This window comes from Neofelis nebulosa, chromosome 1, assembly GCF_028018385.1.
Source record: "Neofelis nebulosa isolate mNeoNeb1 chromosome 1, mNeoNeb1.pri, whole genome shotgun sequence".
NCBI lineage: Eukaryota > Metazoa > Chordata > Mammalia > Carnivora > Felidae > Neofelis > Neofelis nebulosa.
In genome coordinates, this window is record NC_080782.1 from 113084630 (window position 1) to 113108526 (window position 23897).

Below are 23897 nucleotides of genomic sequence, written 5' to 3' on the forward strand. Positions count from 1 at the left end.
ACCCTTCCAACCTAGCAAAACCTGCGTTCACCTTGCAAGGTCCACCCAAATACTAGCTGTTTAGCTCCAAAACTTCCCCAATTCACCCTAACAGGTCAAATGAGTTGTCCTAAGATTTGTGCTTCTGATATAGATCAGCCCTCATTGTTTTATAATTATTTATTGATCTGTTTTCTCCTGAAAATCCTATAAAGAAGGGATTCAGACCCTTGGTATTTGTACTTTCAGGCATATGGTGCTTCACACATATCAACTGTTCAACTCTATTGAATTAATATTGTTAAAGGTGAATATCTGCCTGTTACAGGTTTAAAGTCTAGTAGTGATTGGTGGTTGTCATTTAATGTGATTTTAAATATATGTATTTTGGTAAAATATTCAGAGTAAGTTTCATTACATCTCTTCCATCTTAGCAATTCATGACCTGCATACTTTCTAAACCACTAGAACTATAGGTAACTCAGTGAGCTTTGAGGTCAGTCACCCTAAAGATATTTCAGATCATTGGTTAATACACTAACAAAGAAAGAGCTCATGAAATTAAGTAAGGAAAACACTAAAGCTTCAATGTTAAATAATCAGAGACATTCAGACAATTCACAAAAGAGGATAGGTAAATGACAAGTTAGAATATGGAAAACCATTTGGACCTCTGGATAAGAGCAATTAGCACATTCATTTAACACCTCTGCCTTCTGAAACCATAAAGGGACTTTTTTAATTTGTCTGTATTTTTTTATTGAAGAATAAATGACATACAATATGGTATTTATGTTTCTCCTTGTCTGACTTATTTCACTTCGCATAATCCTCAAGGTTCATCCATGTCATTGCAGATGGCAAGACTATATCTTTTTTATGACCAACTAATATATATTATATCACATTATATGGTCAAGTGATATATGTCACATCTTCTTTACCCATATATCTCTCAGTGGACATTTCTTGGCTCTTATAAATAACACTCTGATGAACATAGAGTGCATATCTCTTTTCAAATCAGTATTTTTTTTTCTTCAGAAAAATAACTAGAAGTAGAATTATAAGATCATAGGGTTGTTTTATTTTTAATTTTTTGAGAAAACTTCATACTGTTTTACACAGTATCTGCATCAATTTATTTACATTTCTACCAACAGTGCACAAGTGTTCTCTTTTCTCTACATCCATGCCAACACTCCTGATTTCTTGTTTTTTGTTCATCCTAGCCATTCTGAGTGGTGTGAAGTAATATCTTATTGTGGTTTTGATTTGCATTTGCCTGATAACTAGTGATGCTAAGCATCTTTCCTTGTGTCTGTTGTCCATCTATATGTCTTCTTGGGAGAAATGTCTGTACATGTCTTCTGCCCATTTTTAAACAGGATTATTAGTTTTTTGTGTGTTGAGTTGTATCAGTTCTTTGTACGTTTTGTAGGTTAACCCCTTGTCATATATATCACTTGCAAATATCTTCTCTCATTCATTAGGTTGCCTTTTTTTTTATTTTGTTTTCACTGTGTAAAAATTTTTAGTTTGATATAGTCTCATTTGTTTATTTTTGCTTTTGTTTTCCTTGTGTGAGGAGAAAGATCCAAAAAAAGATATCTCTAAGATTGATATGAAAGAGTTTACTGTGTTTTCTTCTAGGAGTTTCAGGTTTTACATCTAAGTCTTTAATCTTTAATCTGTTTGAGGGTTTTGTTTGTTTTGTTTTGTTTGTTTATTTGTTTGTTTGTTTGTTTTAATGTATGGTGTAAGAAAGTGGTCCAGTTTCATTCTTTTGCATAGTGCTGACCAACTTTTCCAGCACCATTTGTTGAAGAGACTGTCCTCCCATTCTATATTCTTGCCTTCTTTGTCATAGATTAACTGACCATATAAGCATGGGTTTATTTCCAGGCCTCTATTCTGTTTCACTCATCTATGTGTCTGTTTTTGTGCCAGTACCATGCTATTTTGATTACTTTAGCTTTGTAGTAGTAGTTTAAAGCCTGGTATTGTGATATCTCCACCTTTGTTCTTCTTTCTCAGGATTGCTTTGCTATTCAGGATCTCTTGGGTTCCATACAAATTTTAGGATTATTTATTCTAGTTCTGTGGAAAAAAATGTCATGGGTATTTTGATCAGGGTTGCACTGAATGTATAGATTAATGTGGGTAGTATAGACATTTTAACAATATTAATTCTTCCAATTCATGAGCACAGTATATACCTTTCTATTTATTTGTGTCTTTTTCAATTTCTTTAATCAATGTGTTATAGTTTTCAGAATTAAAAGATCTTTTAAAAGCATAAACTACAGGGGCGCCTGGGTGGCGCAGTCGGTTAAGCGTCCGACTTCAGCCAGGTCACGATCTCGCGGTCCGTGAGTTCGAGCCCCGCATCAGGCTCTGGGCTGATGGCTCGGAGCCTGGAGCCTGTTTCCGATTCTGTGTCTCCCTCTCTCTCTGCCCCTCCCCCGTTCATGCTCTGTGTCTCTCTCTGTCCCAAAAATAAATAAAAAACGTTGAAAAAAAATAAAAAATAAAATAAAAAAATAAAAAAAAATAAAAGCATAAACTACAATGACAAAGAAAGTGGGAAAGGAGTAACAACAGCAAAATTTTGGAAGCTGGAAAAGAAATCTATTTATTACTATCTATAGCCTTTGCAGACAAGTAAAGCTGAATCCTATGCTAGCCAAAAAGAACCAATCCCATGAATAGTACAAAACAACCAAAAGACAAAAATCAGCCATACCCAATACCTTAAAAAGTGGGGTAAAAACTAAAACTGTTTAAGAAGCTGTTAGACATGCAGATCAGATCACAGTTTATGCTCTATGGAGTGGTACGACTGTCCCTTATTTACCCAAACAAAACACTAGGCATTTATCCTCAGCAGAGTATAAAGAGTCTCTACACTGAGGAGCAGCAGGCATAGATGAAAATTGAGGTGTGATATTAAAAACAAAGGGATTAAGTAAACATTTATATATTTTGTTCATAGTAATATAAGGAGTTTTCAATTTTATTTACCACTTTACTTCAGAGGTTAGAATGGAGGCTGGATACTCAAATATTTGTTGAATGAGTTTTAAAGGTTGAGAATTCCAATATTTTTACCCCACTAATTTTCCAATTATGCATAAACCCTCTGGATAGGAGATTGAGGTATCCTGTGGAGAATTCAACAGCCCCTGAGAAAAGACCCAAAGATAGTGATACAGGGGTTGTTGAATGAAATGAAATACCCGACCCAGATCACTCTGTGGTAAAGACTGTAGTTGAAAAATCTTATCCATGCAAACAGAGCTTCCATTCCAGTTTTTAACACCCTAATCTAAATATGAATAGATAGATAAGGTTTATCATTTAAACCTTTAGGGAAAGAATTTAAATGAAAGATGGAAACCAAAATAAATTTTAAAAGATGAACTCAGAAGAAGTACAGATGCTGGAGGAAGAAATTAAAAAAAATTTTAAAAAGATAAAAAAATACTAAATAGAAGAGTTGAAAGATTAATTTTAGGATATGTCCGGGAAAATAGAGAAAAAGACAAAGAAATAGAAAATATAGAATAAAAGCATGAGAAAATTAGAGGACTAATCCCAGAAATCTAACATTCAAATAATAGAAATTCTAGAAGGAAAAGTGTAAGAGGCAATAATAATTGAATAAAAATTTCCAGAACTCATTAATAGGAGCATCCACCACAATATGTATATAAAACAGACTTTTTGAAAGATTATCATCAGGTCATATACAAACCATTAAAAATAAAAAGGGCATCAGACTTCTTAGGATGCTCATTGAAACCTAGGAAACAGTGGAACAATCAATGCCTTTTAAATTTTGAAAGAAATTGATTCTCAACCAAGAATTCTCTACTCACCCAAACTATCAACCAGGAGTGATCATAGAGTAAAGCCAGTTTTAAAGACGCGTGTCCTCAAAAAACTTGCCTTGATTCAAACTTATTCAAGAAACTGCTTGAAATGTGCTAACCAAAACAAGGAAGTAAATTTTAAAAAACGTTATTATGAGTATAATGGTGAAGGAACATCGCAAAGTCAGAGCTGTGCAACAGATATAGGGAATGTCTATTCCAGATTAGAAGAGGCCTTTGGGAGAGACTTATTCAGGAAAATGAAATTGATAATATTATTAGTGCATTTGAACTGTATTTAAGAGGAGAGCTTTGCAGTTGGGGCACAGTTTGGGACTGAATTAGTTATGAGTATATAGATACTTAAGCAAACAGAGAAGCAAACCAGGACAAGAATCTTCAACTACAAAGAAAAAAAAAAAACTTGTGAAGAAAACAAAATTAATGAATGTGCATGACATAGTTTAAGCTACTTATAGAGTTTCCTTAGCCCCACTGAAAGTAAAGACAATGACTCATTCTAACCAAAAGAAGTTAAGAAGTATGAATAGATGAAAAGCTACATTCCCCTCTTTACGCTGAATATCAATAATCGATGCCTAAAATTGAAATATTAACAAGTAGCAATACAGGTATGTCATTTAGAGGTATAGAATAATATAGCAAATAAATCACCCACAAGATCTGAAAGTAGCTACCTTTGAGGAGTGGAAGGTACCAGTATGTGCAGGAGTTAGGGGAGGCAGTGCAGGGGATTTTTATTTTCTTAGTGGTATTATTAAGTTCTTTACATGTCTATACAACCTTGCTAAAAATGAAATATAAATTTAAAAATTGATCTTTCTTCGAATGGTACCTACACTTGTAGTGGGCATAGCATAACATATAGACTTACGGAATCACATTTGTTGAGCCACCTGAAATTAACATAACACTGTATGTCAACTATACTTCAAAAAAAAAAGAAAGGAAAACAATATAAATAAAATAAAAAAATGACCCTTCTTACTTGTAATAAGAAGTACAAACTACAGCAAAGAAATGACATATTTATGTTTTACATATTTATAATATCTCATGATAATTTTGGGGTAGAATATCATGTGATGTTATTCTCAGTACCTATAAAAGCAGAAATCAGTATAACGTTTCTTAAAAAACAATTTGGTGATATTCATCAAGAGACTTAAAGACGTTTATTCCCTTTGACCTAGTAATTCCTCTGTTAGAAATCTCAAAGAGATCCACTTAGGGAAAGAAAACAAAGATTAGGCAGAAATACATCAAAATGTTCACGGTGATTATCTCTTTAATGGGAAATTAAATTCTGGGTTTTTTTTTTCAATTTTTTTTCTCTTGTACCCCTTTCCTCCGGACAATCTATAATGAAAAAAGGATACTTCCATACTCAGAAATTAGGGCAGTAAAAAGTTTTAATTTTTAAAAATCCTGGTTCTCATAACAGAAAAAGTTATTTATTGAGATAGCACCAGATCGGGTTAATTGTGCCAAGAGTGGAATCTAAATGAAGGCTAACACTGCCATCTGGAAGTGTGAGTCATTTCGACTGCCACACACAAAAGGATCCATGCAAGTAGTCGACATGCTCACATTGACTGTTAGTGGTTGCTCAGGAATCTCCCAGAGAAAAAGGAGAGGGCTTTCCCAGTGGCTAAAAAAGGAACTCCTTTCCTGGAACAGAATTCACAAGTAGTATAAGCAACAAGATATGGGTTTTTAGGGGGCACCTTGGTAGCGCAGTCAGTGACGTGTCCAACTCTTGACTTCGACTCAAGTCATGATCTCTTGGTTCATGGGTTCGAGCCCTGCACTGTCAGTGCAGATCCTGCTTGGGATTCTCTTTCTCCCTCTTTCTCTTGCCCCTCCTTCTCTCTCTCTCTCTCTCTCTCTGTCTCTCAAAAATAAAATAAACTTTAAAAAAAGAAGAAATGGGTTTTTATTAGGTGGAAAAGAGTGATTAAGATGATGACAGGAACACTAATAAATAAATACCTCTGAACCAGTTTTTAAGCCCTTTAATTGCATCTTCTGAACCTGCTGGAGCATTCAAGCTCTCACACAAAACATTTTTGCTGTTATCTTGTCTTTCTCTTTCTTGTCTAATGCCGTGAAATCTGCTAATCTTGATGTACCAAGTCTCTTAACATTGAATTACTCTGAAAAAATATGTATTTCAAAGGTGTGGGGTATGGAAAAGAGATAAAGAGAAAGAAGCATTTAAATTGATTTTTAGAATGCTTTCTTGTGTTTATCAGTTGAAAGAAGACATAGAAAAACAGATTATTTAGACACCATGGTGTTCCCACCTGCACTCATCCATTTGCTGTTCCTCCAAGAAACCATTTTAATTCTGGTCACATGAATTTACACACTTTGTTCCTTCTCTCTGGAACACCCTAAGAAACTTTTTCTGCCTGATAAACTCTACTTGCTCTTTCAGAGCAAGTGTTGAAATGTTCCCTCCAATGTGAAAAATTCTATGACTCCAGAAGGTAACAATTGTAATAACTGCAATTTAATGAGCTGCCCATACCTTTAGATAATCCTCATAGTATCCAATAACCAAGGTGCTTATATTCTCACTTTACAGAGGAAAAGACTGAGGTTCAGAAGTCTTGAACAACTGGCTCAAGAGCCCATGACTAGACTTGAAGCTCAAATCCAAAGCCAGGATTTACTGTCTAAAGCCCCTTCATTTTTTTGAAATCTATGTCACCTATTGGTCATTTGAATTTATATTTGTTTACATGTTTATCTTCCTCAGTGACTGAGCCTTCATTCCTTAATGGAAGATAAATTATCTTTTTTTGGGGGGGAAGGCATTTTTACATAGAATGTTAATCAGATTTAAAGTTTTTATAATATGTTACCATCCTTTGACTCTATGCTCCACAGACAAAATCCTTAAGCATAGAAACAAGATGTGTTTTAATCATCATTGAATCCAGCACCTGTCACTGTATCTGCCACAGAAACATTCATTATATTTTTGAGTGAATAAACTAGCCAATGAGTACACAAATGAACAAATGAATGAAGCAGAAAGACTGAGATCCAGCTCCTAGCAAAACAACACTTCTGTTTTTTACTTTCGCTGTCCTCATTGTCTGTATAGACAGCGATATCTTAAGTTTTAATTTTTTGTGTGTGAAATATACTACCTGTTAACCCAAATGAAATTTGTATCCTAAGGGAATTTCAGCATGCTGGTAGAATGGGGTAGGGCCAGGGCTTACTTTCTTATAAACAAAGATACTGGGACTTCGGAATACTCTGTAGAGATGTCAGATTCTGTATTTCATACATATAGGGATTTTCTAACTAGAGCTTGAGTAGGCAGTTTTAAGCTCTGGACCTCAAACCAATGTGGTTCATGTTTTGTCACTGTAGAACCTACAATAGAATTTCATTTGGGTGGTCTTCTGAGGTTTTCATAACTTTTGAGCTATTAAAAACTGACCACATACGAGTAGTATAAAAGACTGCACATATTACAAGATACTTAGCCTGTAAGTAATTACAATGCAGTTAGCATAAATTAACAAATGTGTTTATTTGATAACTTAAAAAGTTCTTAAAATCCAAAAATAGTGTGGTTTCCATGAAGAAAAGAAAAGTGCATGTCCGGTTTTTCTTTTTAAATTTAAACCCATGAGAAAAAAGAAGGGGTAGCAGAAGGTATTAAATTATTTCTTCTGTAACAGTACAATCCCACATCAAATTTAAATACAAAAGAATAGGCAAAGGGATAATGGCACTGACTTCAGTTCTAACCCACATAAGGCAGGAAATTGAGTGAAATCAGTTTTTCCTCTAATCTTATGTGGAAAAAAATGTGTCATATGGCAAACCCATATGAATCCAATCTGTTTGGTTTATTCATCCCTGCAGTGACATTCAGACTCCAGAAACTGTATCAGAAATCGAGTCAATATTTCAATACCATCATACAGATCACAAATGTGGGAAGGTATGTGATGACTTAGTGCATTAAAAAAAAAAAGTCCCGATTAAGTCAGGGCGTTGATCATATATCCTTTTCTCTTTTCAGAAACCTATACCTGTTTTCTACCTTTCTTTTTTTTTTTTTTTAATTATTTTTATTTATTTATTTATTTATTTTTTAATATATGAAATTTACTGTCAAATTGGTTTCCATACAACACCCAGTGCTCATCCCAAAAGGTGCCCTCCTCAATACCCATCACCCACCCTGCCCTCCCTCCCACCCCCCATCAACCCTCAGTCTGTTCTCAGTTTTTAACAGTCTCTTATGCTTTGGCTCTCTCCCTTTCAACTCACTTTCCGTAAAGGCAGATTGTCTCTTCTATCCTCCATAGAATGAGAAAGAAAAGAAGAATCGGTATCTTAAAAATAAAAATCTCTCCATGCTCCCCCAGCACTTGGGGACGTGCCCAGCTCCCTTCACTAGTAATTCATCTTTCATGACCCTCTTCTGCCTGTCTTTGCAGCCTCGTTTCACACTGTTCTCCTGCACATGCAGCCTCTACTGTAACATATGCACTGGATTCCTATGACTCTGTGCCTTTGTCCATGTTATCGGTCTGGGACTCCTCCCCATCTATGCACTCCTTCCCCCACTCCACCCCTGCTCCCCTTCCCTGCACCTAATCCCTCCTGTCTTTGGATATGTCAGGAGTATCCTCCTATAGGCAGCCTTCCAACTCCAAGATCAAATTAGATGCCTCTGCGTTCTGTATGTGCTATTAGAGCCCTTATCACGAGAGGTACCCTAGGATTGTCTGCTAGTATCATCTCTCTTCTTCACCAGACCGTGAGTTTCTTAAGAGCAGGTCCTTATCTATTCATCTTTTCATGTCCGGCATCTTCTCCAGTGTTTACTGTATTACTACCTGTTCAATAAATATTTGTTGAATGAATCAAGGAATCAATAGTTTTCCATTAGCAGAGTGAATAAGGTATATTTCTTAGAACAGGATCTGAAAAACACACAGGAAAAATCGGGACCACTTCGAGGAAAAAGTACTTTGACAGAGGCCAACTTTAAAACCACCTACCTGCATCTCTCTTGTGTTCTTTATGAAATATGAATATTAATTTTCAGATCTTATCAAAGGAGGTTTAGTTGCCAAGGAACAAAGCAAATTGGTATAAAATGGACTTTCTTATAAGAGAAGCTCAAAATATAGATTCGGAGGACAATATTATGTTGAAATGTCCTAATAGCATTCAAATACTGATATGCATGATGTCTTATGATTAAAGCAGTATGAGTCAAAGGAAGAAACAGGACTATCAGTGTACTTGGTATTCTTTGACAGAATATTTTTTTGATGTACACTTCCTTGACAATTTCTTGATCTCATTTTCCAAGGACATGTTAGCTTTAAAGTGTTTATTCTGCAAAGAAAATTTTGTGATTTTTTAATTTTCATTACAAATGTGACAAGTAGACCACAATTGTCCTTTGTAGCCAAGGAATGAAAGGAGCCCCATGTGCAGAAAGAAGCAAAACCCCCAAAATATGAAAATTGGATATGAGTGAACTTGAAGTCTGTATATAAAGCAACCAGAGAATGTTCTGACTTTTTTTTCCTTTAGTAAAACTTAATTATTTATTTCCTGTTATGAAAGTAGGGCACCCTGTGGACATTTCTACAACTGAAATTCTCCTTACTCTTGGCAGTCAGGCTGTATGTTGGAAGGATAGGAAACAAAAGCTAGTGCCTAAAACGAAAACTAAGCACGGAGAAGGGATTGTCACTAGCGGATGAATTGATTCATGGGTTACTGATTCTTTGGTTCAACACACTTTTGAAAAGTTATTTGATAAACAAGTGAAAGCAGATGGTTTATTGATATTTTTGAGAGGAGTAAAAAACCAGTTTAAAAGAGACTCAATCTATATTCACAAATCACCATGTTGTGCAAGATATTGAAAATTCATTGCCAATAGATTTATGGCCTGTTCCTAGGTATTTCATAACCATCTGGTTCATTGTGGTAAAATACTGGGGCATGAGGTAGCTTATAGGACCTGGCAGCAAACTCCACTTTTGCAGCGTGAGCATCAGGCTGTGTGATTTTTTTTCTGAGAGCCTGTGTTGTGTACCCAGCATCTAGCGCAAAGTGGGCCTATGAAAGCTCGGCTAGGGCTTTTTGGTGGTAGCCCATGGAGCTGATTTGAGAGAATACCAAGGATGTAAATGTAACATTGGCTAATTGGCCTACGAATTGATTTAAAAAAAAAACATTTCTCCGGGCACCTGGGTGCGTCTGACTTAGGCTCAGGTCATGATCTCATGGTTTGTGAATTCGAGCCCTGCATCAGGCTCTGTGTTGACAGCTCAGAGCCTGGTGCCTCCTTCAGATTCTGTGTCTCCCTCTCTCTCTGCCTTCCCTCACTCATGCTGTCTCCATCCCTCATAAATAAATAAACTTTAAAAATTCCAAAAAATTTCTAATATATGTAAGCAAAATTTTATATTTTAAAGGGGCACGACAGCATATTTGGGGATCTTAAAGCTAAGTTTTTGTTTCTCGCCCGATTTTGTCTCTTTGTTTCAGGCTTTTAATTGATGTATAATTGATATATAATATTATATTAGCATTGTATTAGTTTCAGGTGTGCAACATAATGATTTGGTATTTGTATATATTGTGAAATGATCACCGTGATAAGTCTAGTTACCATCTGAAATTTTGTCTCTTGTCGGCCTTTCTCTCTCTCCCTGCCCTCTCTCTCTCTCTCTCCTCCCTTCCTTGCCTCCCTCCCACTTTTCTTCTTTATTGGTAGGTACCAAGAGAAACATATTTTCCCATATTCCTTTATTAATGACAACAACAAAACACTTGAGATTTGGACACAATCCAGGTCAGATTTTTTATTTAAATAATGTCTTCCTTGGAGTTACCTTAGAATTACATTCTTACGCCCTCACTGATCTTTTTGTACTTCTCGATGATCTGCAATTTAAAGTAAGGATTTCAATTTCATACTAAAGTACCAGTACTATCCTAGTCTCACTTATTTTTAACTTTCTTCTTTTTCATTCCCCACACCTCTGCCACTTTTATCTTTTCTTTTATATTTGCAATGGAATAACTGAAATTGACTTGCTCCCAGGCTAATATTCTGGGTATCAGAATAACTTGAGGCAGAATGATTTGAGTCAATTATGGGTGGTTTTGATCGCATATATCAGCTTTATAACCTGCCATTCATGATAGATCACTTTCTAACCTGACCATGGCCCTGGCCTATCTCAGAAAAATTACTAGCATAATTGCTGGTTGAAACCTAAACTCATGTCTTGAAGTTTAGTAGTCTGAAGAAAAATTTCCAGAGGCATTATAATAAGGAAATTTAATTAAGAGCTCATGTTGACTCAGGAATATTATGTACAGCATTGATCCACAGCGTAGCTAATAAATTCATTATGCTACAAATTTTACGTGATTTGTTAGTACATTGGCCAATAAGAGTGAAATCTGTCTCAACAGGAATGTTGAAAGAGACAAGGCAGTGAAACTTTCATCTCCACTGGGAGTGAACGAACTTGCCAAATCTGGGCCATCAATCATAGTAAATGCATTCAAAACAAATCATACATCTTCCACAGTTCATTGTATTCATCAGCACTTTTGAAGTCAGCAGTCCAAACAAGTCACTTTGGGCCAAGTTTTCAATAGCCTGTGGTTTAGGCAATATGCCTCAGCTGTCTTTTTTCCAGGGTGTGCTCTCAGGTAGTTGTACACCATGGGCCAGTGCTAGCCAAATCTGAAAGGACAAAAGGCTGGCCTCATTTATTTTTTTTTTCAAGTTTTTATTTAGATTCCAGTTAGGGGGTGCCTGGGTGGTTTGGTAGATTGAGCGTCATACTCTTGATCTTTACTCAGGTCATGGTTCCAGGGTCATGGGATCGAGCCCTGCGTTCAGCTGTGCTGAGCACAGAGCCTGCTTAATATCTCTCTCTCTCTCCCTCAGTCCCTCTCCCCTGCTTGTAGGGCACAAGCTCTCTCTCTCTTTCTAAATAAGACTTGACTCTCTCTCTTTCTAAAATAAAAAATAAAAATATAAAAATAAATAAATAAAATAGATTTATTTCAGCTAGTTTACGTACAGTGTAATATTAGTTTCAGGTATAGAATTTAGTGATTCATCACTTAAATACAATACCCAGGGGCGCCTGGGTGGCGCAGTCGGTTAAGCGTCCGACTTCGGCCAGGTCACGATCTCGCGGTCCGTGAGTTCGAGCCCCGCGTCAGGCTCTGGGCTGATGGCTCGGAGCCTGGAGCCTGTTTCCGATTCTGTGTCTCCCTCTCTCTCTGCCCCTCCCCTGTTCATGCTCTGTCTCTCTCTGTCCCAAAAATAAATAAAAAACGTTGAAAAAAAAATTTAAAAAAAAAAAATAAATAAAAATAAATACAATACCCAGTGCTCATCACAAGTGCCCTCCATAATACATATTACCTATTTAACCCATCCCTCTACCCACCTCCTGTCTTGCTGCCCTCAATTTGTTCTCTATAGTTAAGAGTCTGGTTCCTGGTTTGCCTCCTCCTTTTCTTCCCCCTATGTTCATCTGTTTTGTTTCTTAAATTACATGTATGAATGAAATCATATGGTATTTGTCTTTCTCGAACTGACTTATTTTGCTTAGCATAATACATTCTAGCTCCACCCATGCCATTGCAAATAACAAGATTTCACTCTTTTTTGATAGCTGAATAATATGCTATTGTGTATATATATATATGACTTCTTTACCCAGTTATCCCTGGTTGATGGATGTTTGGTCTCTTTCCATAATTTGACTATTGTAGGTAGTGTTGATATAAACATCAACGTGCATGTATCCCTTCGAATCAGTATTTTTATATCTTTCGGGTAAAGACCTAGTAGTGCAATTGCTAGGTCATAGGATGGTTCTATTTTTAATTTATTGAGGAAACTTCATGCTGTTTTCCAGAGTGGCTGTACCAGTTTGCATTCCTACCAACAGTGTGGGAGGGTTCCCCTTTCTCTACATCCTTGCCAATACCTGTTGTTTCCTGTGTTGTTAATGTTAGCCTTTATGACTGGTTTGAGGTGATATCTCACTGTAGTTTTGATTTGTATTTCCCTGATGATGAGTGATATTGAGCATCTTTCCATGTGTCTGCTTCATCTGGAAGCTCTCTTTGAGAAAATGTCTATTCATGTATTCTGCCCATTTTTTCAGTGGATTATTTGGTTTTTTTGGGTGTTCAGTTTTATAAGTTCTTTATATATTTCAGATACTAACCCTTTATCATATATATCATTTGCAAATGTCTTCTCCCATTCTGTAGGTGGCCTTTTAGTTTTGGTGATTGTTTTCTTCACTAATGCAGAAGCTTTTTCTTTATGTTTATTTTTGAGAAAGAGAAAGGCGGGGGCAGAGAGAAGGGTGACAGCAGAGAGCCCGATGGGGGCTCGAACTCACAAATCATGAGATCATGACATGAAATGAAGTTGAATGCTTAACTCACTGAGCCATCCTGGTGTCCCCAGAAGCTTTTAATTTTGATGTAGTCTCAATAGTTTTTGCTTTTGTTGCCTTTTCTTCAGGAGACATATCTAGTAAGAAGTTGCTATGGCCAGTGTCAAAGAAGTTACTACCTGTGTTCTCTTCTAGGGAAATCTAGATGATTTCCTATCTCACATTTAGGTCTTTCATCCATTTTGAATTTATCTTTGTGTATAGTGTAAGAAAGTGATGCAGGTTCATTCTTCTGCATGTTGCTGTCCAGTTTTCCCAACACCATTTGTTGAAGAGACTGTCTTTTTTCCATTGGATATTCTTTCCTGCTTTATCAAAGATCAGTTGACTATATAGTTGTGGGTCTATTGCTGGGCTTTCTGTTCTGTTCCATTGATGTATGTGTCTGTTTTTGTGCCAGTACCATACTCTCTTGATCACAGCTTTGTAATATGACTTGAAGTCTGAATTGTGATGCCTCCAGCTTTGCTTTTCTTTTTCAAGATAGGTTTGGTTATTTGGGGTCTTTTGTGGTTCCATACAAACTTTAGGATTGTTTGTTCTACCTCTGAAAAATTCTGGTGGTATTTTCAGAGGGATTGCATCAAATGTGTAGATTGTATTGGGTAGTATAGACATTTAACAATATTTGTTCTTCCAGTCCATGTGCATGGAACATTTTTCTATTTCTTCTTCAATTCCTTTCATCAGTGTTTTATAGTTTTCAGAGTACAGATCTTTTACCTCTTGAGTTAGGTTTTAATCTTGTTTAAAATTTATTTATTTTGAGAGAGAGTGTGAGCAGGGGAGGGGCAGAGAGAGAGGGAGAGGGGATCCCAAGCAGGCCCTGCCCAGTCAGCGCAGAGGTTAATATGGGGCTCCAACCCACGACTTTACTTAAAACCAAGAGTCGGACACTTAACTGACTGAGCCAGCAGGTACTACCTCCCTGTCTTGTTCCTAACCGTAGAGGAAAAGCTTTCAGACTTTCCCCATTGAGTTTTTTTCCCCAAAAAACTGTGGGTTTTTTCAGATAAGGCCCTTTATTATGTTGAGCTATATCCCCTCTATCCCTACCTTGTTGAGGATTTTTATCTTGAATGGATACTCTACTTTGTCAAATGCTTTTTCTGCGTCTATTAAAAGGATTGTATGGTCTTATCCTTTCTTTTATTAATGTGGTATATCGTGTTGATTGATTTGTGAATATTGAACCAACCTTGCATCTAAGGAATAAATCCCACTTGTTAGTGGTGAATGATTCCTTTAATGTACTGTTGGATTCAATTTGCTAGTATTTTGTTGAGAATTTTTGCATCCATTGTTCATCAGGGATATTGGCCTGTAGTTCTCTTTCTTAACGGAGTCTTTATCTAGTTTCAGTATCAGGGTAATGCTGGCCTCATAGAATGAGGTTGGAAGTTTTCCTTCCATTTATATTTTTTGGAAATTTTTGAGAAGAACAAGTATTATCTATTCTTTAAATGTTTGGTAGAATTCCCCTGTGAAGCCATCTGGCCCTGAACTTTTGTTTTGGGGGGATTTTTGATTACTGATTCAGTTTCTTTGCTGGTTATTGGTCTGTTCAAGTTTTCTATTTCTTCCTGTTTCAGTTTTGGTAGTTTATATGTTGCTAGGAATTTATCAATTTCTTACACATTATCCAATTTGTTGGCACATAGTTTTCCATAATATTCTCATAATTGTATTCTGTGGTGTTGGTTGTTACCTCACCTCTCCCATTTGTGATTTTATTTATTGGGTCCTTTCTCTTTTCTTTTTTATTAGTCTGACTAGGGGTTTATCAATTGTATTAATTATTTCAAAGAACCAGCTCCTGGTTTCATTGTTTTTTTCTACTTTTTTTTGTTTTTATATCATTTATTTCTGCTATAATCTCTATTATTTCCCTTCTTCTGCTGGCTTTAGGTTTCATTTGTTATTCTTTTCCTAGTTGTTTTTGGTGTAAGGTTAGGTTGTTTATTTGAGAATTTTCTTACTTCTTGAAAAAGGCCTGTATTGCTCTATATTTTCCTCTTAAGACCACTTTTGCTGCATTCCAAAGGTTTGGGACAGTCTTGTTTTCATTTTCACTTATTTCCATGTATTTTTTTTTTTTATTTCTTCATTGATTTCCTGGTTGGCCCATTCATTCTTTAATACCACGTTGTTTAACTTCCATGTATTTGTGGTCTTTCTAAATTTTTCTTGTGATTGACTTCAAGTTTCATAGCATTGTGGTCAGAAAATAGCATGGCATGATCTCAATCTTTTTGTACTTGTTGCAGCCTGATTTGTGACCTAGTAAATGATCTATTCTGGAGAATGTCCCATGTGCACTTGAGAAAAATGTGTATTCTGCTGCTTTAGGATGAAATGTTTGAATATATCTGTTAAGTCCATCTGGTCCAGTGTGTCATTCAAAGCCATTGTTTCCTTGTTGATTTTCTGCTTAGAAGATCTGTACATTGATGTAAGGGAGGTGTTAAAATCCCCTAATATTATTGTATTATTGATTATTTCCTTTATGTTTCTTCTCAATTGCTTTATATATTTGGGTTTTCATGTTGGGGTATAAATATTTATAACTCTTAGATCTTCCTGTTCTATAAACCTCTTTATTATGATATAGTACCCTTTTTCATCTATTGTTACAGTCTTTGGTTTAAAGTCTAGTTTGTCTTATATTAGGTATTTCTACACAGGCTTTCTTTTGACTTCCATTTGCATGATAAATATTTCTACATCCCCTCACTTTTAATCTGCAGGTGTCTAAAATAAGTCTCTTATAGGCAAAATATAGATGACTCTTGTTTTTTTTAATCTATTTTGACACCCTATTTTTTTTTATTGCAGTTTTTTGTCTATTTATATTCATAGTAATTATTGATAGGTATGTATTTATTGCCATTTTATAGCTTGTGTTCTCATTGTTTCTGGAGGTTTTCCCTGTTCTTTTCTAGTTTTTGTCACTCTTTGACTTTCTTTCCCATTCAACTAATATTAATCTCACTTAATATTTCTTGAAGGGCTGGGTTTTTGGTCACAAAGTCCTTTAGTTTTTGTTTGTCTTGGAAATTCCTTATCTCTTTGACTCTCCTTCTATTCTGAATGATAGCCTTGCTGGATAGAATATTCTTGGCTGCAGATTTTCCCATTCAGCAAGTTGAATATGTCATGAAGGGTGGCCTCATTCATAAGGAAGTACAATGCATCTTCGAAATCATTGTTTCAAACATCAAATCATTGTCTAAAAGGTCTCTTAGAATCACTTAGACTTTTAATGCATGAATAGATTGCAAGATGTAGTTTTCCATTATGTACTGTGCTAACACTTACTATGTAGGCAAGGAAGTACAGTAAGTTTCACTTATTTTTGTCTGTATATGAGGTGTGTGTCTATACTGGGAGCAGAAAAAATGCTCAAACATGAAATGACTTATTCTTTGTCACTGTTCTCATCACCTTTAGAATACACTTTATTTGGAAATAATCTCAAATTTAATGGAAAGCTTTATGACTACTACAAAGAACATGTGCACATCTCTCACCATTGTCAACATCCCCTTTATGTACTTTTCATTGTCTCTTTGTTTACACACACACACACACACACACACACACGCACACTATTTTTCTTCTCTGACCCACTGTAGAGAAAGCTATACACATCATAGCCCTCCATCCTCAAACTCCCCAATGTATACCTCCCAAGAAGATGGACAATTTTCCTTATAACTACATTACAGTCTCAAACATCTGGTTGTCTTTGAACTTTTCAGGATGAGTTATTTATACTTTTTACCTCAAATTCTTACACAGATACTAAAACTGGTAGAAAGAACAGCTGAATTATCTTTTAAAAAAAAGTCATATCACTCATTTTTTAAAATTTTGCAAGCATACATGGTGTGTCAATATGTTTGAAATGACTGATTTTCGGAAGATTGGATGAATTAATACAAATAAAGATTCCTCTTAGTTAACACATTTTATCTGTTTAGTGAACTTACAGATGGCATTAGTATTGGCCGCCATTCACTAGGTCAGACAGAACATCTTGCCTTTCTGTAGTTTTGATCCTGTTTTTTCTTTTCGTGATCAGATAACTCTAAGTTTTGGAAGACTAAAGTAGTTTCTATTTAGACAATGCCATTGCCTAGCTGTCTGATGGTCAGCAGTAGGGAAGTGGAAAGGGCACTGGTGATGCTGAATAGATTCTAGAGAGCAGGGGTCTGGTGGGGAATCGTCTTAATACTGCACCACAGCTGTCCCTTCAATGAGACAGATAATGGTAGGTCTCTCCCAAAATGGTTCTTATAACTATTTTTATTTCCTCACTTAACTTAAAAATGCAAGTTTACATGGCTATGAACACAGAAAACTGAGATTTATGTTTCATAATCTATGGAACTAATTTTGATAACTAACACATTTCTGACAGTTGCGGTTTTTGCTCAAAGGGAACTTAAGCATACATATCCCTCTCCACCCAAGTATGTCCAACAGTGTGCCTGTGTATTGGGTGACCTGAGAATGACAGTGCTTTAAGGGTTTAGAACGGGCAGCAAAACTCTCTGTAGGAGGAGAATGTGATGCTGGAGCCATTTATGAAAAACGAGTCCCTTGGTAACTGAGGTGGACAATATAGAGGCTCAGTACTGCAGAGTCATCCAGGAGGCTATGTGCGTACATCCAGGGCACACACAGAGATGGACCTCATGTGTGTGCAAATAACAGTTTTACTACACCAGGCAGATTCTTCATTTGTTTATTCAACTGATTTCTGTTGAGGGGCACTGTTCCAGGAGCTGGGGATTTGGTAATAAATAAGTGGGCCATGGTCTATAACCTCATGGAGCTTACACATAAACTGTTTTGCCTTAAAGTATTGTACAATCAGAGGTATTTGTGCCCTGACCATATGACCACAGTATATCATTCTATAAACCTTTCAGACATGACTTGGATCTGCAAGAGTTTAGTTTTAAAGCTGCTGGATTTGCAGGAAGAGAGAACATTGGCTTTAAATGATAAATCACAGAATTTTGAAAAGACCCTCCAGATTTTAATGATTTAACAAGAGCAATGTGCTCAAAGACTATTGAGTCAGAAAAAAAATATGTAAATATTCATGTATTCAAGGGTATAAATGAGTGGGAGAGGGGGCCAAAGGAGAAGCTCCCCAAAATGACAGTATTCTTCTTCATGGCAGGGAAACCACTTTTAAGTCATGGCTTCCAGGCTAGAGTGACTTTCAGATCTGGCTGGAAAGACAAATATCTAAACCCCAAGGGAAACTCTAGGGTGGTTCTTATAGATTTTGTTTGATGTATTTTCTATAAATCATTTTGAGGTAGTGCTGGAGCAAGCTCTTAACTAGCAGTGTATTATTGTACAATATCTTTGAATTATGGGAAGCTGGAAACCAATCATCCAATATCTAAATTTTAGCCTGGCCTAGATGAACACATTTTATTAACAAGACTAAAATAGAGTCTTAGGTCATAGGTGAATAAGAGTGTTGTTACTGGTGTTTGTATTAGTTGGGATAGTGTTTGGCACAAATACAGATTTAAAATACAAGTGGCTTAAACAAGATAAATGTTCATTTCTCTCTATCATGTTAAAATCTGAAAGTAAGCTGACTAGAGCTAATGTGGCAACACTGTTCCACAAAGGCTTCAAGGACACATGTGCCTTTCCTTTTGATGCTGTTAGATGTGACCTGTATGCCTGAATGTAACTCATGGTCCAATATGGCTGCTCTAGCTCCAGCCATCAGTTTCTTATTCTAGCCAATAGGAAAGGGAAAAGAAAGAAAAAGAAAAGATATATGACAGATATCTTTTAATGTAAGCTCCTGAAACTTCCACATAACACGTCTACTTCCAACCCATTTATCAGAACTAACTTTTGTGGTAACATCTGGCTACATAGGAGTCTGAGAATGTTCTCAGTTTTAAGCAGTCATATGCTTAGGTAAAACTAGAATTCTAATAGAACTGATGAAGCAAAGCATCAATGTTAGGGGACAGCTAGCAGTCTCTGCCATTGTGTTGCCTATAATAATGCTGCATGTGTTTTAAACAATGTCAGTCTGCAACATTGTATTTGCAATTTCTTTCATAGTATAATCTTTCACAGTATGAGCTTAGTAGCTACAGTGTCCAGTGTCGGGGAAACTTGTGTTGAGTTCTGCTAGAATATCTTACCTGCTCTGGATAAGAGCCTCAAGATTAAATGTGTTAAGACTACTGACTAATTATTTTTCATAGTACGTGGCAATTGACTCCCTACCTCAAACTTGCACGTCCACATGGACTTGGGGAAAGGAGAAGCTAGTAGCACAAAGTACAAGTCGTTTGAGTTCTTAAAACTGTTTGATGCTCTTCATGTTCTTACCAACTCATACCCTCATCTAAATTTGACTTATAGGTATATTTAGAACTTACAGGACAGAGAATCCTAAAGTCTCACATGAGAATTACTTTGCTTGTTCAAACAAGATTGCGTCCCAACTAGCATGCCAAAATTTGGTAGCTACAAATAGGGAATTCTGAAAGGAGAGGGACAAAAGAGGTAATTTCTTTTAAATCTACTGCAGTATCGTGGTTTAAGGTAGACAATGGTTACCATTTTGCTGACACGAGGCAGACATGTCACTAAATAGGGAAATGAGCAATCACAGAGCTAATTTAATTTCCACTGGGGTTTATGGAAGCACCAAAACATGATGTAGCCAAATGTCCCTAAAAGTATGAAGTAATAAAATTTGTTCCATCATTATAAGAAATTAAAGCCAAGCACAATTGCATCCAATTAGTAAAAAACAAAAACAAAAACAAAAACAAAAAACCTGTTAAAGTGCCATTGTTATTTACTGAATGAATTGAGCTTTCAGATTACCTTGACCAGCCGCATTTTAATTTTTGTCTGTCCCTTTCTTCCAAATCACATTAGAGGGCTTTAACTGATTTTGACAAAATAAGCTATGTTATTAAGGGGCAGTATAACCTGAGAAGCTTAAGTTTAATTTCTAGATTAGAATTTTCAAATGGGCATGTCTTCTAGATTTCAGTAAATGTGGGGTTGTCATTATTAGGAATCCTTTGTTTCTTAGTGTTTCTTAGTGTTTGTAAAAGGTCTACCTAAGATGAAAAGAAAGACTTGAATTTAGAGAATTGATTTTTGTTGCTGTTGTTCCACTGAGAGTGTCTCTCTCAGTAGAGAGAGGTGTCTGTTCTTTCGGGGGCAGTTCCAAAGCTTCTGAATGCAGTGATTGACAGAGCCACCTCCATAGAGGAAAGCTTTGGGCAGGCATAGTGCTCAGACTTCCAGGGGAGGTAGAGCTGGATGGCTAAATGATGTGTGATGAACTGTCCCAAAAGTAGTGTCCATATGATTTAGCATCCAAACCAGAACACTTTTTAGAGTGAAAGGCAGTGCTATTCATAACTACCCTTGAATAACAGATTTAAACCTACTAAATTCTAGGCCAGTTGTGATGTATGGACCCCCTACCCAAAAGGAACAGATATCTAAGCAAATAAATGTATTAGTACATTTAGGTACCTGGAGAATAAATAGTCCTATAGGTTGCTAGGAGGGGAAAAATGGAGATTTGGGTCAGTCTGCCAGTGATTTCTGTCCCCCGTACAAAAGGTCCCGTGATCGTGTAATAGGCAATGAGGTTTCCAAGCCCCTCTACCACGTTAATATTCCTCTAGCAATCTAGTTATTGATTCTCAGATGTGTTGGAAAGCCCGGAAATGTTACAAAAAGTAGTCTTATAATAAAGGGAATGTTCCATGCTTTTTCAGTTAAATTCAAAAAAAACATTTACTGGATACCTTGTATGTGACAGCCAATGTCCAGCACCAGAGATTGAAAAATGAATTTGATATGGTTCCAACCCTGGAGAAAATCAGTCTACTGGTAAACAAATCATTGTGCTAAACTGTTTAGTGATTGAATTACTTGAAGAGTGAAACTTATAATTTGGCTTTCATGCATCACAAAAGATATTTGCCAGTCTCTATCTTTAGAGGGAACTCCTGCTGGGTGGTAACCTGGATTTTCCCAGTCCCCAACTAACGTGAGATATGATGGCAAAGTAAACAGGGTGATCAGGCTGTTTTACTGATGTTTTTTTTTAAACTCAGGGGTCCTTGTTTTCCAGTCTGCTAATTATATATTTTTTCCAACCAGAAAGTCCTTCCCTACCAGCTGAGCTGTTCAGACCAAATCAGCAAAGACAAGCTACCAGAGATTTAGGGCGCCTGGGTTAAAAAGTATGTTTGTTTAATTAGGTAAATCACTTGAGAGTACTTTCCAGAATTACTGTTCTTGATCACATTAATAAATGCTGAGGAGACCATCAGTCACGCAGTGGATAAGAGAAGCTGGAAGAAGAGTGAAGCACTGGAGTGAGCTGGAAATCATTCAAAAAGTCCTAATACACTCTATGTGCCTGCATATAAAATTCATCATCATCATTGTTTTTTGGGGCACTTACTGTTTCTCAAGCACTGCTTTACATTCATAATCCTATTTAATCTTCAAAATCACTGTATGATGTGGGTACTGCTTTCTCCATTTACAAATCAGAGAACAGGCTTAGGTAAGTTAATGAGCTTGTATGAGGGTCTCAGGTTAGTCGGTGGCAAAGCTTAGGTTTGGAAACAAGGACTACCTCACTCCAAAAACTATTCTCCTGGATTTTCAATCCTTGTAAGGTCCTTCTCTGTACCAGAATAAGTCCATATTGTCCATTCAGGGAGTAAAAAGAGCAAGGACCTGGTGACCTTATTTCTAAATAAAGGAATGGGTGGGGTTAGAGCTGGAGTAGGGGCTTTCTGCTGGCAGAACCCGCACCTTCCTCTAGGACCTCACCACACAGGCTAAATTCAAGGGCCAATCTCTCTCAACCTGAAGGAAAATTAATTTAGCGATGGTTACTTGCCTAGATGAATTCATTTCTAAATGTTCATTCCCCACAAAGAGATCACGACTCTGGGGCCATGGAGGCCTGCTCCTGTGGAGGGGGACGAGGATGAGGAGGCAGGCAGAGGCAGCAGCAAGTGAGGAATTCAAGCTATAAAATACAATCAAGTTCTTAAGGTACTGGGTTTTCTTCACCCACTTATCAGGCAGCCCCAGTTTTTCTCTTCTCCCTCCCACAGTTGCCTCTTTAATTATATTTTTTGAATAAACATTATCATCTTGATGTTCTAGCTTACAGTTGGCTGAGTTTCTACACTGTTAGAGACTTGGGGCCTATTCTTTTCTTTTGCTGCAGTGGTTGTAGCTCCCTACCTCCCTTTCCCCCTCATTCCTAGGCTTCCCCTGGAGAATTTGGAGAGTTAGAGAAGGAAAAGACTCTTTTGTGCATGGTGCGCCTGAGGTCTTATGCCGTGAGCTGGTTCTTGCCCCATCTGAGCCACCAGACCCACTCTTCTGTTGATACACTGTTCTCTAAAGTCCCAGCCAAGTTTGCAACCTCTGACCATGAGTTAGCAGGTAGAGCAGAGCATGGGCAGCCTCTAGGGGAAGACTGGCTGGATCCTCTAAGTTTTCTTGACCTTCTGCATGCTTCTGCTGTTACATACATGCATTTCTTTTGAAATCTCTGTGATTGTTCATTTGTCACTCACTACCTCTAAGCGGTAGGCTCCTTAAAGCCAGAGATCTGCATTCAGCTCTGTAGGTTTAGTACCTCTTAGCCTACCAGATACCCCCAGGAGGTGTTCAACAAGTATTTGTCTACTGGTTGAATCAAACTAACGTTTAACTATATAAGGATGAATCATGTAACAATCCCTAGTTTCCCAACTTGGTCTGTGGAAAGAACTCAGTCCAGGTGAAACCAAAACAAATAAAGTATGTGGTTTCCCTCCAACTCGGGAACCCATTGCCCTTAATCTCCTCCTGAGTACTGCCTTTCCCTGGGTGATCTCAAGACTGACTTCCTCCACCAGAGAACTTCCTGTTATTCCTATGGAGAGTTTGTCGTCTGCTTCTTGCAGAGCTTCCTTTGAAGGAAACTTTGCATAAAGGACTTAGTCTGTGAAAGGTAGGAATTGAATAGATGGAAGGAAAATGGGAGGGCAGTATTGGACCAGCAAGCCACAAACATGACCAAATGTGAAGACATGGGACTCTTGCTGACAAAAGGTGGGTATGTGGGTGGGATCGGCCACAGGGGATGGTAAGGAGAGGTAGGTCCAGTCAGATGGATTTTAGAGGAGTTCTCAAGAGTCTAACAAGTTTGAATGCTAGCCAATAGGGATTAAAAATCCAGGATACGGTCTTGCGTAAGGACAGATATTATTATACGAGAGGTGCTTTGGAAACATATGATTTTGTAGGAGGGGTTGACAAAGGAAAAAACCTCTACAAATGGAGGAAACAGATAGGTGTTCCAGGAATTTATTTGTAAGATACTAAGAACTAGAAAGGAAAATGAAGGCTAAGTGGAAAGATTTATTTTTCCTATTCATTTGCCAACGAAAGGGTTAGGATGCATGGCAGTCTT

General features: G+C 36.9%; 1 protein-coding gene and 1 long non-coding RNA gene across 9 annotated transcripts in view; one reads left to right on the top strand and one right to left on the bottom strand.

The window, feature by feature from the left end:
- The window catches only part of PDE4D (phosphodiesterase 4D), a 725514-nt gene that overhangs the window by 637277 nt on the left and 64340 nt on the right, over positions 1-23897 (top strand). The window lies entirely within an intron of this gene.
- LOC131492303 (uncharacterized) overlaps positions 1-23897 on the bottom strand; it is a 106242-nt gene that overhangs the window by 67540 nt on the left and 14805 nt on the right. The window contains exon 5 of one of the 3 annotated variants that reach the window (XR_009252148.1): positions 10706-10823. The exons of the other annotated variants lie outside the window; for them this stretch is intronic. This is a non-coding gene — a long non-coding RNA (uncharacterized LOC131492303). Of the gene's footprint in view, positions 1-10705; positions 10824-23897 lie in introns of those variants that run through there. 3 annotated transcript variants of the gene reach the window in all.